At 45.2% G+C, this 19,155-nt stretch overlaps 1 long non-coding RNA gene across 5 annotated transcripts in view; it reads right to left on the bottom strand.

Moving 5' to 3' along the window:
- Positions 1–19,155, bottom strand: part of LOC120401782 — a 120,770-nt gene that overhangs the window by 87,893 nt on the left and 13,722 nt on the right. Inside the window, exon 4 of one of the 5 annotated variants that reach the window (XR_005596726.1) lies at positions 1,733–1,906. The exons of 2 other annotated variants lie outside the window; for them this stretch is intronic. This is a non-coding gene — a long non-coding RNA (uncharacterized LOC120401782). Of the gene's footprint in view, positions 1–1,732; positions 1,907–4,551; positions 5,002–7,355; positions 8,028–19,155 lie in introns of those variants that run through there. 2 more of the 5 variants (XR_005596723.1, XR_005596724.1) reach the window with 2 other exon arrangements.

Raw genomic sequence — 19,155 nt, 5'->3', positions numbered from 1 at the left:
GTTTTACTCCCATCTTATGATGCTAATGTTAAATACTATTCACAATAGCTTCATAGTCTCATAATTGGCCCCTCATTATGAACAGGTATTTTTATTGTTGCAAAAGTAACAGATAGGAGCAGGTAAGAGACAGTTCCTGACAGAAGAGTTTACAGTCTAATTAGATGAGAAAAAGGAAGGATTATCATCCTCATTTTATGGATGGGGATTGTGAAACCACCAAGTCAGACAGAAAACTTCCCCAAATTTTGGAGGGTTTTGCATTAGTTGGTCTGGGTTTAGGCCTGATTCAGAGTTTGGATCTAGACCCAGAGCCAAAATCCCCCACTGAGGGTTGAAATTCAGTGTTTTGCTTTGAGTCGGTCTCCACATTAGATGACAGATCCTGTGTAAGGTACGGATTGTGTTATCCAGTATTTTAAACATAGCAACTATTTGAGTGCCAAGTTCCCTCCTGTACAGCAAGCTCAACTCCAATGCAAACCACAGTGTATGAGCAGTAAAATGCTGCCATCTAGTGGATGCTGGGTATTAGACTACACAAGTGCCTATATAAAAGGTCATTATATTATATGACTATGGGTACAGCTACACTGCAAGAAAACACCCACGGCTGACCTGTGTCGGCTGACTACATCTCATGAGACTCAGGCTGCGGGGATACAAAACTGAAGTGTAAACGTTAAGGCTCAGGCTGGAGCGCAGGCTCTGTGACCCTGCAACCTACAATAAAGTCACTAATTGGGTCTCCAACAGTTAAAGCTTCCCAATAGCATCAGAGGGTCACTAGGCAACTCACTCCGCAGCAGGGGCAAGGCTGGCTTGAACGGGTGCAGGTCAATGCCAGTGCAAGGTCAGCTGGCCAGATCAAGCTGGAAGCCTGTGGCAGGAACTGGAGCAGGCTGGGTGTCGGGCAGTCTAACACCATGAAGCAGGGGAAAGAGTTCCCAGCTCACTGGGGACATTGCACAGACTGGCTTGCTGCTCTTCCTGTCTGATTAAATAGCTGTCCCTGGAGGTCATCTGACCCAGTCCTTGCTAGTGGATTGGCTGCTGCAGTACACCTGAGAAATGAGTCATAGGCTCTGGCTGAGGGCTTACCTCACATTCCCAACAGGAGGGGCTTTCAAGGGGGGTGTAAAAGTTCAATGGAACTCATGAAGCAGGTTGGGAATGTGGATATTACTAATTGGTACCCATGAGCGTTCCTCTGAGCTATGCCATTCCCAGTCAGTGAAGTATAGGTGCTTTCACCAAAAGGATCTTGGAATTGAGGATTTGCCTGATGAGGTGGTACTCCTCTCCTTGCACAATGAGGGAAGAAGAGGAGGCTGTGTTCATCCAGGAAGGAAGTTGGGTGTGTGTTTTTTTTCCCCACAAAGGTGAACATGGTGCACTTGCATCATAGGGAGTAGTTGGAGACAAGAGGTGATTAGATTAATTTGTTCAATAACTAGAAAAGAGCAAAGGTACCTGTAGCTGAGTTTGTGGGAGGGGTGAAAAGTGTCATGTGGAAAGCCATACCTTGTCCCCAACAGTGACTGGAGGGTCAACCTTCTGATGGCAGTCAGCAAAGAGGCTTCCTTGGTGATGTCCAACTGGGATTTCAGTTCCTCCTGAATGTGGTGGAAGTGTTTAAATAGGTCAGAGGCTGTGGTGGCATGAAGAACTGGCGTGAAAGCCAGAGCTGGAAAAGAAAGGGCTCTGGCAGGTGGAATTGTGAGTGGAGTTGTTATAAGCAAGTTCTGCAGAGGGTAAAAGTTGGACCCTACCATCCTGGTAATTAATAAAATAATGCAGGTCCTGATCCAAACTTTAATTCACCCATTCCAACTGTCCATCTGTTTGGGGATGATATGCTGTGGTGAGGCAGAGGTCAACATCCAAGAAGGAGAATGGCTCTCACCTGAAATGAGAGATGAATTGCTATCTGTGGTCAGATATGATAGTGGAGGTTATCTGTGAAGCTTGAAGACATGATCAAAGAACAAAACGGGCTGTCATTTCTTCAGGGATCTTTGACAGAGCACAAAGTGAGACCAGTAGTTGTGGATCTCCTGTCTAAGATGTATGGCAGCATGGCCCTAGGAACTGAAAAGGTCTACAGTGAAGTATATCAATATGAACTCCCAAGGTCCATAGTGGGATAGAGGTGCCCAGAGGTTTAGTGTGGGGGACGTTTGTCTGGCAACATACCTCATGAGAGAGTCAGTGTAGAACTTAATGAGGCATGTAGTCTTGACCATCAGAAATATCACAAAATCAGTTTTATTGTCTTTCACTGCCCAAAAGTGTCCAGCAAGAGGAGAGTCATGGTAGAATTGGAGAGTCATAAGGTGAGGTGGACCTTCTAGAACAGTGGTTCTCAACCTACTTACCACTGTGGGCCACATCCCATACTACCTGTATGGCCCTGAGGATGTCATATAGGCCGCAGCTCTGTGCTGATTGGGCTGTAGGTTGAGAACCACTGTTCTAGGATATAAAAATGGCCTTTGAACAAAAAAGTATCCTATTTAGAAATAGAGAAGGTCAGATTGGGGTAGGCACTGAGCAACATCCATTCTACTGCAAGCGTGTCATTAGGTAGTAAGGATCTTACAAGAGCTAAGACATCTGTGTTCACAAGCACATTAGCAAAATGTCAGGGCTTCAGAATAATGGAGAGTTCTAATAGCCTTTCCCTGCTGTCAAGACACACTCCTTTGTGGGAGAGCACATCAGGCTTGTGGTTGCAGCCCCCAGGACATGAAGTCACAAGACAGGGTGTGAGTATGTGAAAAGGTGTGGGGAAAATGAAGCCAGAACCTGAACAGGAGGTTCTGGAGGAGCTGGAATAGGGGCTGCAACCTGGCACATTCTAGATAGACATGCACCAGGGTCTTCCTCACACCGCAAAAGGGGCAGGCGTCAGCAATGGGGGTGAACCGCACCAGGTACACGCCTGTGCTCACAGCTCCATGAAGAAGCTGCCAACCAATAACCCTGGCGGGCTGTGACACCAGGGTGGAGTACAGGCTGGCCCACTGGGATTCCTCACCCTCTACAGGTGGCAGAAAGTCCCACCACTTGGTACAAGGGTACAAGGGTGAGGAAGTGAAAGGTGTGGAGCACAAACATGTGAAGTTGTTCCCTTGGCACAGTTCAGAAGCGAACCGGCTGCAGGGCACGCACCGAGCTCAGATTGTGGAAGGGAGGGGGCCAAGACTCACAGGACAGGGTCCCAATGAAAAGGTCTGGAGGCCTGGGATGAGGGGTGGGCAGGGAGCACCCTCTCACAGGACCTGCTCAAGGAAAACCCAAGAGGTGGGCAATAAGGCTGCCCCCACCTCCTTAAGTACATGCCAGAGTGGTCTGAAGGGTGGAGAGCCCCATGCACTAACCGAGTGCTTGGCAATCCACCCAGTCCCCCCCGTCATAGTCCAGGAGGACTCCGATCCTGGTGGTTTCTGCCAGAACCATCCTCCAGTGCACCGAGGGGGACTCCGCCATCTGCACATGTACATGGGGGTTGTGTAGCAGGGGCTCCGCAAGGAGGTCTCTCCCCTCAGCAGTCCCATAGAGCTGGTCACCGATAGCAGCTTCCAGGTCCGGAGGAGGTCCTGGTAGAAGACCGGCAGCTTGGAGAGGTTTTGCGGAAGACCCCCCAGATGAAGAGAAAAAAAAGCGCTGCGGAGTATATTGGAGCCCTCAGAGGCAGCAGAGGAAGGTGTGCGCCAACATGCTCCATGCTGGACTATTTGCACCATAAAGGAGTCTCTGCAGGGCCTGGAGGTGGAAGACATGGACCTGACTGCAACAGACAGAACCCCTGCAGAGGCCCAGTGCAGTTCTGGCCAGACAACTCCAGAGCTACCCTCTGGAGCCGGGCCAGGATCCCCGGGGCTGGGCTGAGGTTGTTGAGCTGGTGCCAGCGCATGGACAGGACCAGCTGGTTAATCACCAATGCCCTCCCTTGCAGGGAGAGGCACTGGAGCAGTCCTGTCCATCTCCACAGCTGCTCAGCCACCCTCCCCTCCAAAACCTGCCAGTTCTCTGGCGCATAGGCACCGACAGGGAAAAATTAGTGCTCTGCACCCACCGGCAGCTATTCCCCAGCCATGCTCCACGTCTTCCCCCCCCCTCAAGTGCACCGCATCCCCACTCCTCCACCTACCTCCCAGGGCTTCCCCTCAGCCGCCACCAAACAGCTGTTTGGAGGTGTGCTGGGAGGGAGAGGGAGGAGCAGGAATGTGGCATGCTCAAGGGAGGAGGCGGGGTCGGGGATTTGGGGAAAGGGTTGGAATGGGGGAAGGACAGGGGTGGGAAGAGATAGGGCAGGGGTGGGATCAATGGAAGGGGTGAAGTGGGGGTGGGGGTGTCGAGCACTCATGGGAAAGCAGGGAAGTCGACACCTATGCTCCGGTGGAGAAGGATGCGTGGCGGAAAGGTAAATGCGGAGACAGAGCAGTGGACCCATGCTCTACTGAATGGCTTGAAGAGCAGATGGGAGGGAGCTCGTCTGCCACTCACAAATTGCTCTGGCAACAGGACTTTCAGACCATACCCCAGAGCTGTTGCTGCAGATGGTCCTAGAGTGCCTGAAATGGCCGAAAGCTGTGCTTAAAAGGGAGGCATTTTCCAGCTGCAGTTGGACAACTTGATTCTGGAGGTCACCATCTCTGGCGCTGTAGTGCTCAGGAGCTCCATCTAGGACCCAGAACTCAGTGTAGCAGTCTATGCAAACCGTCAGGGGGTTGATGGACAACTCACTGCACTGGGGTGTAGCCAGCTTGGGCAGATGCAGGTGGATAGCGGTGCAAGGTCAGCAGGCTGGAAGTGTGTGGCAGGGACAAGAGCAGACTGGATGCTTGGACCGTCTAACACGACAAGGCAGAGAGCGAGTTCCCAGCCTAGTGGTAATGTTGCACAGACCAGGTTGCTGCTCTCCTGTGGGATTAAATAGCTATCCTGCAGGTCATCTGAACTATCCTTGTTTGTGGATTGGGTGCTGTACCACACCTGAGGGAGGAAGAGTCAGAGGCTGTGACTGAGGGCTCATCTCACAAATACGGTGTTTACAAAATTTAAAAAAAAAATTGTTTTGGTTGTGGGAGCAATATTTTAAATTAATATATTTTCTGAAAATGCAAAAAAGTAAAGTACAGCACACACACCCCTTAAAACAATTCCTATTAAATCTAGTGTCTGATTATCCTCAAGAGATCTGGAAGTTCAGCTTGGGTAAGAAACCAAAATTCTGGATGCTTATCTGAACTCACTGAACCTCTGTGTGCACTCAATGCTCCACAAGACATAAAGGAAGACGTGGTTCCAGCCCCAGCACGTTTGTAGGATTATTCTGTTTGTAAAACTAGATCATATCTAACCTAGATTATGGCCCAAATCCTGGATCATGGTGCAAGTGCATTGTAATGTATCTCGGGGGCATTCTGGATCTAAAGGTAGCATAGCCAACCACAGGAGGATCACCCACCCCAATGTAAGCAGAACTTCTGACTGCCTAGAGCTGCAACCTCCTACTACTACCCACTTAGGGGGCTGTATGCCCCACTGATCCTGGATGCTGTATCAGCCCCTTGAGACCATTGGTAGCCAGTGGAATTTCCTAAAAAGATAGGACGGGCACACAACCTACCCATAACGAGGAAACAAAGGTCACCCTTGCACATCCCTCCTGAGCCCTGCTGCGTGTTCCTTGGCCCTATCCACAAAGCCAAGTTCATTATCTGCTGCCCTACCCCTAAAGCTGTGATTTCAGTAGGTTGCAGCTGAGCAAGATCAGGTCCTGTAAGCACTTGGATGGGAGACCTTCAAGTATATTCTAGAGACTGCAAGCAATAAGGTCAGTGAGTCAGTAGGTGGCATTCTTCATCTGGGTCAGTAATGAACCAGTTACCCACCATAGCATTAGGAAAACTTGTACTGCTGGAGGTGTCTTCTATTGGATGAGATGGACAACTGAGATTTTGATCACTTGGACTTCATTAATATAGCATTTTTAACAAGAATGGGAGTGTAAATGCAGGTGTCTTGACTACGTTTCCTGCCTCCCTTTCCCTTTTGGTTTTAGTTGGACAAGCTATTCTTCACCTTCTGTCTTAAGTTGTACTTTGTTGCTATACACTGTTAAAAAGCTTCCATGTTCCACCCCAAACATAGCTGCATTTAAGTGATAAATAAAGTGTTCTTTAGTCCTGTTCCAAACTGTATACATATACATTTCATTGAATGTTTTAGGATTTTTGCTATCTAAAATAGTAGTTTGTTATCTTCATCATCCTCACAGTCACTCTCTATAGAAGTATAGAGAATATGGGCCACAGCACACCGGGGGTTAAAAGCCACAATGGGCCCAGACTAGTATTTGGTTACAGTCTAATTGCTATAATGTTTTGGGAGGAGGCTGGGAGGGAAATGGCCTCTTCAGAATTAAGGAAAAAATAATCCACTTACCTCATAGAATGCTGGAAGCACATCAAAGCTCCATGAAAGCTCAAAAATTGGCAGTTTGAAATCCACTAAGAATTGAAATGAATTTATACCTTCTTTAATAGAGCTGGAGCAATGATTCAAACAGCTTAATCCCTTAGCAGTTTCACAACCTTTGTTACTTTTCAGAAATCCCTCTTGTCATTATGTCTCAATCATTCACTTAAAAGCTTTTGCATAGTTAGGACCAAATTCTGTTCTCAGTTACACATCTGATCCCGTTGAGTTCAAGAAAGTTGTACACATGTCAGAGGGAGCAGAGTTTGGCCTTTATATATAAGATGCACATTAATTTCTCTTAGTGGTCTAGAATGGGGGTAATATAGTCTAGTGGATACAGCATTGACATGGGAGCCAGGAGACCTGCGTTCTAACTCTGGTTCAGATCAGCTGTGAGACTTTGGGAAAGTCAATCCACCCTTGCTTTTTAATGGGAATACCACCACCCTACCTCACAGGGGTGGTTGTGAAGCTAAAGCATCCTATTTATTCATATATATTTGAGGGTGGGCAGGAAGATGAAGATCGTTTGTGTGAATTCACAAATGGCTGAATGGGCCTTTGTAATCAAGCCCTTTTCGACCCCATTTCATAAGTAGAACGGGCTGTAAACACAAGATGACTGATGAGATCTGGCATCTGTAAGATTAACCACTAGGTTTCTGCAGAAATTAATATGAAAATGCCTTCTGCTAAGGCACTTGTGCTCTTTGAAAGTATTGCTGCTTGCACTGTCAGACCCTGAAATCCATCCAGTACAGTATCTGCCATTCTCTGACACTGAGAGGAGGACTGAGGACACAATGAGACAAAGACAATTGTGTGCATTTTTGCACGTCTTTCTAAGGTACAAAATGGTTGTAGAATATTTTCAAACTTGATGTTGCAAACTAGCTCAGCATCCTGCTAAACACAATGTTTTGTATCCTGTTTTCTATCAACTATTATGCAATCACACTATAATGTCTTGGATGGTAAACAGTGTGCTGTAGTGATGCAAACTATTATCATCACACCACAAAATATAGAACCTGGAATTCACTTTAGTACTTGTGCAACTTTTCTAGTAGTTGGAGCCAGAGTCCACAGTCAAGACAGGAGTCAAGAGTCAGCTGGGTCAGGGTACTGCGAGGGAGACAAACTAGAGATCAAAACCACGAGTCAGGATAACAGGGGGTCAGAGGCTGGAGACAAACTGAAGGTGAGGAAATACAAGCCAGGAAATCAAGGCAGGGAGCAGGAAGCACAAAGCTCACAGTTCAGAGCCCAGTTGTTCAGACAGCTTCCTGTTCCTGCTGCTGGCTTATGTAGGGGCAGTGCATCAGACAGCCACTCTGAAACACCGCCAATTAGAACTCAGGTGCAGAGTCTCACACTGGGACTGGGCTTCTTGAGTCACTGATGAGCCATTGTCAGCAGGTTGCAAGGTGGAAGTCTGGCATGTGGCAGGTCCCATGAACCCTAACGGCCTTGGTTTGAAATCCATGGGTCATCATGACATCATTGATTCTTTAAGTGCTGAAATTTCTGGGCCTCTAAAATAGGGTGGATAATAATATGCACTTGCTCACATAAGTGTTTTTAATTGATATAAGAGGCTTAGTTAATTGATATAAGAGGTCACAGCAGTCCAAAGTGTTATTTAGTTATTAATCATAGAACCATAGACCTGGAAGGGACCTCAAGAAGTCATCAAGTCCAGGCCCCTACACTCATGGCAGGACTAAGTATTATCTAGACCATTCCTGACAGGTGTTTGTCTAATCTGCTCTTTAAAATTTCCAATGATGGAGATTCCACAAGCTCCCTAGTCAATTTATTCCAGTGCTTAACCACCCTGACAGTTGGGAAGTTTTTCCTAATGTCCAACCTAAATCTCCCTTGCTGCAATTTAAGCCTATTGCTTCTTGTCCTATCCTCAGAGGTTAAGAACAATAATTTTTCTCCCTCCTCCTTGTAACAATCTTTTACATACTTGAAAACTGTTATATCCCCTCTCAGGCTTTTCCAGACTAAACAAACCCAGTTTTTTCAGTGTTCCTTCACAGATCAAGTTTTCTAGACCTTTAATCATTTTTGTTGCTCTTCTCTTGACTTTCTCCAATTTGTCCACAACTTTTCTTAAATGTGGCGCCCAGTACTGGACACAATACTCCAGCTGAGGTCTAATCAGCACAGAGTAGAATGGAAAAATTACTTCTCGTGTCTTGTTTACAACACTCCTGCTAATACATCCCAGAATGATGTTTGCTTTTTTTGCCACAGTGTTACACTGTTGACTCATATTTAGCTTATGGTCCACTATGGCCCCCAGATCCCTTTCCACAGTACTCCTTCCTAGGCAGTCACTTCCCATTTTGTATGTGTGCAACTGACTGTTCCTTCCTAAATGGAGTACTTTGCATTTGTCCTTGTTGAATTTCATCCTATTTACTTTGGACCATTTCTCCAGTTTGTCCAGATCATTCTGAATTTTAATCCTATCCTCCAAAGCACTTGCAACCCCTCCCAGCTTGGTATCATCCGCAAACTTTATAAATGTACTCTCTTTAGATGATGTACTTACCATCATCTAAATCAGTGATGAAGATATTGAACAGAACTGGACCCAGAACTGATCCCTGCAGGACCCCACTCATTATGCCCTTCCAGCATGACTGTGAACCACTGATAACTATGCTCTGGGAATGGTTTTCCAATCAGTTTTCCACCTGCCTTATAGTAGTTCCATCTAGGTTGCATTTCCCTAGTTTGTTTATGAGAAGGTCATGCAAGACATTATCAAAAGCTTTACTAAAGTCAAGATATACCACGTCTACTGCTTACCCCTATCCGCAAGGCTTGTTACCCTGTCAAAGAAAGCTATCTGGTTGGTTCGACACAATTTGTTCTTGACAAATCCATGCTGACTGTTACTTATCACCTTATCATCTTCTAGATGTTTGCAAACTGATTTCTTAATTATTTGCTCCATTATCTTTCCGGGTACAGAAGTTAAACTAACTGGTCTGTAATTCCCTGGGTTATCCTTATTTCCCTTTTTATAGATGGTCACTATATTTGCCCTTTTCCAGTCTTCTGGAATCTCTCCCATCTTCCTTGACTTTTCAAAGATAATTGCTAATGATTCAGATATCTCCTCAGTCAGCTCCTTGAGTATTCAAGGATGCATTTCATCAGGTCCTGGTGACTTGAAGACACCTAAATATTAAGACATCATTAAGTATTTATTCTTTTTTTCTAAATCTCAGGCTAGGAAAGCCTACATGTAGGACACAGTTTAGAGCAAAGACCACAAATGAAGTATGTGGGGGAAGTTAAAAGAAGCTTTAAATGATATTGGAATAATTTCTTTAGCCTCCACAGCCTTTTCTAGAACCACACAACCAGCATTGGTAAAGTCAGTCATTTTCACAAATGACATTCTAGGCAGGGATCAGCGTAACATACAGCGAATCTTATCTGTTAAACAACTTTGATAGGAAAATGATGCTTAGTAGGTCTGCATCTTGGCTGGCTCAGCTGAAGCACTCTATCTGTGGTGGTTGTGTAACCCACTAGCAAAACTGCAGCTTGCATACTCACAATTTGACATTATCCCCCACTTCCCTGCAAGCCCATGGAAACCCCTCCCCACGAGCACTGTATAGCTGGGGTTGAACAGGTGTAGGGGGCCTTGCTAGGCAAATGGAAAATTATACACCCAGATAAGGAGGTAAGATCCCATATGCATGTTAACTCCTTCAGGGCCCTGTTCTGAAGGCAAGGCATGGAGTCTATGACCTTCTCGTTCCAAAGGGAACTTCATTCAAATTCCCCTTTAATATACTCTTCTTCTATAATGTCTAGCAGCGATTAACCTCCTGCAGTAAGTTTAATCCTCTCTAGGAAAGCCTGGGTCTATTGGCTGGTCAACGTAAGAGGTGACTGCATCTGCTATGGCTACCAGCCCTGGAACTTAGCCCTTTAGCTCGAGCTGTTAAGGCATTGCTACCAGAGCGAGTGAAGTCAAACACATATCAGTGGGGAATACAGCCATAGACAGAAATGACATCCCTACTGCTTTGAAATTTGATCATGCACAATGGATGTTTAAATAGGCCTGTCTCGTTTGGGGCCCATTGACATCAATAGGAGTTTTATCTTGGAGTACAAATGGGAGCAGGACTGAGCCCCTAGATTGTAACCACTCCTTTTCTTTGGGTTTCAAATAGAATCAAGTACCTTGATGACTCTCAAACAATGGTAAAACAGTATAAAAATGCAAGAACAAAACTAAAGCTTTAAAATCAAATTTCCTTTTCAACTATTCATGCTGTTTGTATTTCATACGAACCTGGGCAATGAAAATACACGGGGTCGCTTTCACTTTTCCTTGTATTTCCAGCCATGCCATGTACATAGCCCTGTGCTCTTTAGATCCGTAACACTGCAGGGAACTATTTAAATTTTAAAGCCCTGTTTTCATATCAATTTTTTTTAAAGGTGCGGGTGGGGGGGTTAACCCACATTTTATATTTTGGGTCTAAATCCAGTTGACAGTGTCTCTTTAAAATGCGAAGTATGATTGCAATTACCCAGGAGCAATGTCGAATGATACTGTTTTACGGGCACATTAATTACTGTTAATTATTTACACAGTGTCATAGGTGTGCATGGCAATACATTGTTTAGACAGGTTCCCTACCCCAAGGGCCTTACAATCTAATCTGGATGGACACAATACAAACAATTACAGACTGACCCATGAAAGCGACAGCAGAGATAGTGGTAGTTAACTCCATCTAGTATTTATGGCTGTGGGACATGTTTGTTCCTTTCAGCACCCAATGTTATTCCCTGACCCCCTTTTAATATGCATGGAGTGCAACTGGTTTTCACAATTAGTCTTTAGAGAAGACAGCAACATATCCTCGTTCTTAATGTCATAGTGCCCTCATGTGGCCATTTCGTTTTACCCATTTGAAGTTGCAAACTTTTATATCAAGATCTACTCAATATTGTTATTTAAAATTTTGTATTATGGTAGCACCTAGGGGCCCCAATCAGAACGATGCTAGGTGCAGTTCAAACACAGAGGTAGGCCCAGTCCCTTGTGTCTCTAACTTACTAGATAATGAAACATTTTCTCCCCAGAAAATATAATTCATTGCTCTTTGCATGGTCCATGTCTTCCCTCGCCTCTCTTACCCGGAGTGATCACTGAGAAAATTGCAAAAAGGAGCAGAGGGTATACTGGTGCTGCAGTGTCCCTGGTACCATAATGGCTCAGTGCATACTGATACGTGTGAGCAGTACTGTACATTTCTGGAGATGTTAATTACACTACAGTGTAGTCTCACATTAACCTTTTAAAATGGAATGAAAAAGCAAACAATATTTTCACTCTGGGAGGAGAAGGATGATTTGTTTGGAAACTAAATAGGGAAATTCCCAAGTGCCTGGAAGTGTTCCTAAACTGATTTATTTTTAGAGGTTTTTCCTCTTCCCTCCTCCCTCCCCATTTACTGGCACCTTTCACATTTCCAGTTTCAACCTGGAACTATAAACAGCAGCACCAACATGCAACAAAGGCCAGTATTACTAAACTTCTAGCCTGATTCCCAAGTAGGAAGGCACAGAAACCATGCAAACACCTGTCCTTGAAAGACTACCCACACATTTTGCAGATACATGAGGTTCCATTTAACTGCAGTAAACATTGGATAATAAATTATATAAATAAACTTTGGATAATAAAGAACATATCCACTGACATCTGTTTACTGAGGACCCCTCCATGAGCCCTTTGTTCAGGAAAAGGGGTTTGAGTGCCTATTTATGCCATCATCTCTGGGCGCTGAGTGGGGATCTGAGCTTGATCCAGTGAGTAGGCACAGGATATAGTGTTGAGCTGGAATGGCCCAGGGCAGGAGGCAGCTGGCCAGAAATGGGACCAGGTGGTGATAACTTCAGGGCGGATATGTAATATAGCTATATATAGGCTGCATTAATTTTCCAGATTTCCCTCATGGGAAGCCAGGGAGAACTGCCTCTGGGCAGAACCACTGCAGGATACTGAGCCTCTATGCAGATGGATCTCCAGAAGCTGGAGCTACCAAGTTTAGGTGGGCTTTTGGGTAGGGTGACCAGATGTCCCGATAAAATTGGGACTGTCCCGATATTTAACCCTTTGTCCCACGTCCTGATCAATGTATGATCGGGATACCATTTGTCCTGACATTCAGGTAAAGAGGTGAGTGGGAGGGAGGCGCCAACTCCATGGGTGCTCCGGGGATGGAGAACCCACGGGGGAAAATTGCAGCCAAGCTCCCCCTCCTCATCTCCTTCCTCTCCTCTCCCACCAGCGTGCTTTGTCCCCACTCCCAGCGCTTCCCGCCACCTAACAGCTGTTTGGCGGCACTTTAGTCCTTTCCGGGAGGGAGGGGGGAGGAGCAGGGACGCAGCACGCTCAGGGGAGGAGGTGGAGAAGAGGCAGGGCAGGGGCGGGGACTTGTGGGAAGGGGGTGGAATGGGGGCCGAGTGAGGGCGGTGCAGGGGCAGGAAGAGGTGGGAGGTGAGCAAGCACCCACCCGGCAAAGGGGAAGTCGGCGCCGTAGGTGTGAGTGGCGGGCGGGGGGGTGAAGAGGCAAGTGGCGAGAGATTGAGCAGCGGGTGGGGACTGAGGAGGGACGCAACAAGTCAGCGGCGGGCCAGGGGATGAGGAAGGGTGCAGTGGGGGCGCTGAAGGGGAGGGGGCGGCACCTGGGGCAGAATGGGGGAGGAGCCTGGGAGGAGCTGGGGTGGACTGTGGGTGGGGCTGACGGCACCCCAATGTGTCCCAGTATTTTAGTGTTGTGATCTGGTCACCCTACTTTTGGGGATAAGTCATTTTATAATGATACCCCTGTGATGACAACAGCAGGGCTGTTGATGTCTGTTTTTAAGGCCTCGATTAATGATCTGGTGATCCAAGCTCCCAGCTGTAAATAAAAATTAGTGATTCTAAAGACTGAGTCATGCTACCAACTGGTCTAGAAAAAACAAGTGAGAGAGACAGAGCTGCAGAGCCATACAGCTTTGCTGGGGCAGAAAGAGAGAACTGCAGTTTAAATTGGCTGTTCTAGAAAACAGAGAAAGGGAAAACATCTGAAGAGGACTGCATGAAAATGCTGAAGAAAGAAACCCAATCTGGTATGTAAAAACCTTGTTTGAAGGTTTGCAAATCTGAGCTCTCTGGAAGAGCTGAAAGTGGACTGAGCACATAGGGCATTTTTCCCTGCACCTGGGCATCATAACTGATCCAGACAACTGATTGTGAAATTTCATTAGCAGCAGCAGGAAGATTTAATTATGAATAAGCCAGAGAGCACCCAGGGCTTATACTCAAAGGCCACAATCTGCAATTTTTCCCAAGACCTTTCTGTCTTAACTTAAAAAATTAAACAGGGAGCAGGGGGAAAAGAGCTGGGGGAAATTACAGCAGCACTCTGATGGGCAGTAATCCACAACAGTCAGGGACTCCAACTGAAACTCTCATTCAGCTTCCAGAATCAGTCTTATGCAGTGGGAGACTTTTAAGAAGAAAAGTACACTTTTGGGATGGAGATCCATATCCCAGACACACAAGAAGATACTCCAGATGCAGAAACTAATGATAAACTACTGATAAAACCATGAGAATGTGAAACCCATGAAAAGGTGGTTAGGAAGAAAAAGAGAGGACAGATACTAAACATGTACTGGCAATGCCAGAAGTGAAGTAGAAAAAGGGGACTCAAACACCTCACAAGTGGCCTGAAGAATAACTAGCAGAGACTTGTTGGGAGTCATCAAGAAGAAACAGTTGAACAGTAATTATGTTAACATTGTAAAGGAAATAGTATGAAGTTTGATCTGTGGTATCTGTGTTCTGTACTTAAAATCAGATAAATTAAAGCAGAGGTCCCCAAACTGTGGGGTGTGACCCCCTCGGGGAGCATGGCAGGCCCAGGCCAGCCCCATGGGGAACGGGGAGGGAGTGTCACTCAGCCCCACCCCCACTCGCAGCCTTGGCTCGCAGCCCTGCACCTGCCCCATCCACAGCCTCAGTGCAGCTCCGCACCTGGCCACAGGCCCGGCTGCCAGCCCCCACCGTGGCCCGGCTGCAGCTCTCCTCCACCGCCATACTGTCCATGTCCCCCACACCCCTGCACCCAAGCCAATGGCCCTGTTCCCAGCTGCAGCGGGGAGTGCGGACAGAGCTAAAGCGGGGGGGGGGGCATGACCTTTCAAAGTTTGGGGACCACAAAATTAAAGGTTATTAAGGGGTGAAAGAGTCCTCAGGGATGGAGGAGATTTGGAGAAAATCGAGAGGGGATGAGCAGAAGCCCTTAGGGGTTCTGTGTAAATCCTCCCCAGGCAGCTCAAATGAACAGATGTTACTCTATCCCAAAGGGTGAGGGCTGAGATCCCACAGGCAGAGAATGTACCTCCCTTGGATTCCAAGAGAAGCAGTCCAAGTGTCCATTGGGTGAGTATAGGGTTCAGCAAGGCACAATCATTTATGCGCTATTTGGAATGAAAGGAAGTAGAATGTAGGAGTGGGAAATTGAAGGCAATTGCTCTGGAAACTAACAAACAGAAATCAAGCCATATCCAGCCACACAACTGCATACAAAATATTATTATAATTAATAATAGTAACAATTAGAAATAAGGTCCATTTGCGACACAAAGTTCAGGTCAGGCAGACTCTCCAAAGCAATCCTTGCACATTAAAGTAGAGCAAAAGGTTAGCTTGGCTGATGTCTTTGATGAAAAGGGTGAAGAAAACAAAAAACAACAAAAACACCACATAACTATTTAGCTTATCAAAGAACTTAAAAGTTCTCAAACGCTCCTTCCCTTTAAAGTAACATCTTTGAATTTCAAAGTACTAAATAGTGTCATTAAGAAGAAAGAAAAAGTCCCGGAAAAACTAAACAAATCTCACTCACCAATCACTCTACTTCAATACACTCATTTTCAGGAGGAGCAAATTATGAGTACGAAAGATCACGGTTTCAGCAGATATTTTTGCTTCAGCAGAAAAGAAAAAATGAGTGGACATAATGTTTGCTAACCAGGTACCCGTTCAGATTAAGGAAAAGAAGGGATAGATAATTTTGTTAAACATGACAATTGCATTATTACTAACAATAATCAAAAAAATGTTTTTTTTTTTTTGAATAATGCAACACTTTGGGGTGTGGTGTTAACCTTCCTTAGTTCTGGAGAGAACTGCACCCAAAGGAATGAAAGTATACATTTTATTCACTACCCTCCTCCTCTATAATTCAGTATTAATCTAACTCCTTAATGAAGTGGGAAAGATCAGCAGAAATTGGCATTATTACACATGGTCAGATTGTGCCCCATTGCAAATACAGCCAGTCCTCAACTTTACGACGTTTGACTTACAATGAACAGCACTTACGACGTTTCTGAATTGACATCCTGATTTGACTTACAATCATTGGTTTCGACTTTTCGACTCTCAGTCCCGCATTGGAATGGTTTGTGATTCCGAGTTACGATGTTTCAATTTACGACGCAATTTTCACATACCATATCCCACAAGCCTGTAACCCTGGGGGGTATGGATGCCTCCTGCCTTGCATTTGCCTAAGCTAGGCAAGACATCCCTTTCCTGCTTCAAGTCTCCCACCATGAGTCCATCCTGCTCCTCCCTGGCATTCCTGAACTTTTGCCTCTGGAACTGCATGTCTTCTGCAGCTTCTTGCAAGGCCTCCTCTACAGCTACTAATTTCTCCTGTAGCTCCTTTACTTGTCCCACAGGATCCCCCAGTACCCTTTCATTCAGGGTCTGAGCCCCCATAGTAGCCTGCTCTGCCTCTGTGTTTCTCCCTATGTCTGTCTGGGCCCTCTCTGTCCCAATCATTTTATCTGATAGCTCCTTACTACACACTACTGGGTGCACGGGTTGGCCACCTGCCAGGCCATTGTCATCACCACCATCTCTATCCTGCCTGTCCCCAGCATATTCCAGTCCCCAGACATCGTCTCCTTTTTTCCTATTCCCCTGGGTTCCAGGCCTTCCCTTTTGCTATCCCAGACCTTCTTGAGAGGGAGTGCCTTTTTATATACCACAGCACCCAAAACAAGTCCTTGTCCATGACAGAAACCAAGTGGAAGCCCCAAAATAAAATTTCTCCTTAGCATACATGACAACTCATAACTGCATCTGTAAAAAATATTCCTTGGTACCACACATATTACTTGATACTTTGAAGATTACTTTAAAGTCATTATCTTTCTTCAAAATCTTCTCTATCAACTGCTATGCTGTCAAATCGTCTAAATTCCTACACCCTGTACTTCTTAAAGTGTGGTAAGTTACTACTATCTAAGGAATGAAGCTCGCTTTCCCATACCAAGCTAAACAGATACTGGATGTTTCAACAAAATCTAATCTCCCAAGAATTAATTCTTTACTTTCTGTGTTCAAGCTTTGAAATCTCGAATTCACAAAAGTCCTGCAAACCCCCACATCCAAAAGTGAAGAGATCAGGGAAACATGGAGACTCTAAAGTTTGCCCCCACATATACATCAAGTGAGAGATTCTCCAGTTAGTGTTTTATATAATTGAATATTTCCCCCCCCCAACTGCAGGGGCGGCTCCAGACCCCAGCGCGCCAAGCGCGTGCTTGGGGCGGCATGCCACGGGGGGCGCTCTGCCAGTCGCCGGGAGGGCGGCAGGCGGCGCCGGTGGACAAGCCGCAGGACCAGCAGACCCTCCACAGGCACACCTGCGGGAGGTCCACCGGAGCCGCCTGCCGCCCTCCCAGCGACCGGCAGAGCACCCCCCGTGACATGCCGCCCTGCTTGGGGCGGCGAAATATCTAGAGCCGCCCCTGCCCAACTGAATCCTTGCTACACTGAGAACACACAATATTCAGCTCATGGATATTCTCCACATCTGTAGGCAATATAGGTTCTAACATGCTCCTTTCCCATACATTTCTCTCCCTTCCTATGGAATCAAGTGTTGTACACCCACATCAAGCTCAGCATACAAATTATTATTTTCCTTCAAGAATATCTTTTCCAACATCAACTAATTGCTGTCAAATGATCTACATGTTGGCACCCCATTAACTAGAAAGACCATTTTTTTCTCCATCATAGTCAAAGAAGAGGCAAAGGAAGACACCATTTTACACCGTGTCATGTACTAAGTTATTTAAAAGTAACTTACCCCTTATTGTTTGCAAACGGACAAATGTCTGAAATGGTTTTATTGTTTGAATCAGCCTCTTTTCATGCATGTTCAAATCTCTAAGTACAACAGTAACTTTATCCACTAACATTCCATTCATCACACTTCTAGGAGGCAAGTATCAGGGGGTAACCATGTTAGTCTGTATCCACAAAAACAACAAGGAGTCCGGAGGCACCTTAAAGACTAACAGATTTATTTGGGCATAAATAAATGCCCAAATAAATCTGTTTTCATGGGGAAAAAACCTCACTTCTTCTTGACTCCATGCATCTGAAGATGTGAGGTTTTTAACCCACAAAAGCTTATGCCCAAATAAATCTGTTAGTCTTTAAGGTGCCTCCGGACTCCTTGTTGTTTTTACTTCTAGGAGGAATCTTCTTTACTAGAAAAAAGCATAATAATAAACTCTGAATTCCATTCATTCTCTGAACATACAATATAATATGCCAAAAATTGACACAATGCCATATTTCCTTCGACAACCCCAACGTCGGCCATAATTTTCACTTGTTTAATATAAAATAATCTCTCACAGCAAACACAAAATTTCTCACATTTGGCATCTTCAAACTGAGCCTGCTCTAAACCAAACTTCTTCACATTAAGCACATTGCAGCAATACTGGTCAGTCACCACTTCAGAAACCTCCACATCCAAATCTATACTTCCCTAAAGTGCTTCTCTACAATATAGTCCAGCAATCTGAAATCTTAGTGTGATTTCCATCTATCGAATATGAATCTAAATCTTCAAATCCTTAGCTGGAATTTGAGCTCTCTAAAAATGTCTAACCAGTTTATGCACACAGGTGTGATATACAGACATAATAGACCAAGAATGATCTTACACTGCCCTCCACTTACACATGCCAAAGAATGGTCTTTCAGCATACTATTTTTCTTCACATTTCATCTGTCTGCCATTTGCAATAACTCTACTTTTTGCAAAGAAAAAGCCACTAATTCTTTTACATCTTAGCAAATCCTTGAAGGATGTTTTCCATCTAATTTTTTTAGGCCACTCTTGTGCTGTATGAACACTCCTGACCTAGTTTAAACCCTACCACCACACTGTCCATCTCTAACATTTGAATTAATATGATTTATACCTTTACCTACTTCTCTCCCCAAATAAGAACCACCACATTTATCTACTGAAAAATGAGAGACGGAGCTTACACAAAAATCTCATCCAAAAGAATGCCTCTTTGATTGCATTATAAATTCATTTTCCACTAAAAATGTCACAAAAGTTACTATCAAGGAATTTACTTGCACTAATTTCTCAAAGAAAGGATAAAGAAATTTACAATATCACTGTACCTCCCGTTTCACCAAATGAAACAAGCATCTGTTCAAATGTCTGTTCACTTGCTGTTAAGAAACTGGCTAATTTCCTATTTCGTATAACTCCTATTTAT

The sequence above is a fragment of the Mauremys reevesii genome, linkage group 3, assembly GCF_016161935.1.
Source record: "Mauremys reevesii isolate NIE-2019 linkage group 3, ASM1616193v1, whole genome shotgun sequence".
NCBI lineage: Eukaryota > Metazoa > Chordata > Testudines > Geoemydidae > Mauremys > Mauremys reevesii.
The sequence above is the reverse complement of the archived record's forward strand: the minus strand, read 5'-3'. Positions and strand labels throughout refer to the sequence as shown.